This window comes from Triticum aestivum, chromosome 2B (assembly GCF_018294505.1).
Source record: "Triticum aestivum cultivar Chinese Spring chromosome 2B, IWGSC CS RefSeq v2.1, whole genome shotgun sequence".
In the NCBI taxonomy this organism is placed as follows: Eukaryota; Viridiplantae; Streptophyta; class Magnoliopsida; order Poales; family Poaceae; genus Triticum; species Triticum aestivum.
Window position 1 is genome coordinate 85,675,892 of NC_057798.1, and position 1,154 is coordinate 85,677,045.

A 1,154-nucleotide genomic window follows, 5' to 3' on the forward strand; every position below is an offset into this window, starting at 1 on the left:
GGGAGGACACGCGCAGACGACCCGCGCGTCCGCGTGGTGTCCGTTTCACCCCAAAAGCGACGCAAACTTGGGCCGGGGATGGGTCGAAAGCGGACACAAAACAGACAAAAGTCCGTTTGCGCCCGCGCGCTGGGCCGCCTCCTTTGTCCCCTTTTACCCCAAACGAACCGGGGCGGACAGGATAGGATCGCGCGGTGGAGTTGGCCTCAAGCGGTTCATACATGCTTGGCTTGGCTCGGGTTGCGGAGCGAGACGGTGCTCGCGGCGTGCCATCAACCCATCCTGAAGGTGGTGTTCGTGTTGTTCCCCTTAATCCTTGTTGTTCTCTCCTTCTTGTCAGGGGTACTGCTGTAATGCTGGATTATTAATTGTGAGCTTCCAACTCTTTTCGCAAAAAACAAACAAAAAAGTATATAAGGGAAAAGGTGGGCCGGCCCATTAACCTGTTTAGCTTTGAACTAAAAAACTGGTACACACGCATGTTTCAAACTCATGATCTCTACGTTCACAGAGAAGCAAGCTAACCACTAGGATATAGAATCACTCATGCATCGGAACCTCCCTTTTTTCTATTTATACTTTCACCAGTTCCTGGAAGCCCCGGTTTTGCAAAGCTTCCAGCTGGGGTTTCTTTTCTTTTTTCGTTGCAGTTTTTTCTTCCTGGAGCGGTTTTTATGTGGTTTTTTTTATTTTTTTAATCTTTTTTTTCTTTACTTTTTTCAAAATGCATGAACTATTTTAAGTTTGGTGATTTTTTTTAAATCAATGAACTTTTTTTCCAAATGGATTAACTTTTCTTCAATTTATGTGAACTTTTTCAAAACCATTGATTTCTTATGAAAAACCTTTTTTGAAATCATGTTTTTTCAATTTTTAATTATTTGTATCATTTTTTTTAAAGTTAAAGGTTGACCGGTCAACTATCTAGATGCGTTCGAGTGATCTTCTACATGGCCGGTCCATGATCGTGCGCGTGTGAGCGTCAGTATCAGAACCGGCGCTTAAGGACGAGTTTGGTTGCCTGCATCGAGCCCAACCAGGGCCGCGCGGTGCAGTATCTTTTTGGAGGTGGGCTGTTTGGTTGCACGCATATACTGTTGGGACTGCATAGCACGGTTCTTAAAGCACCTTTGAGCCCGGCTCACTGGAAACGT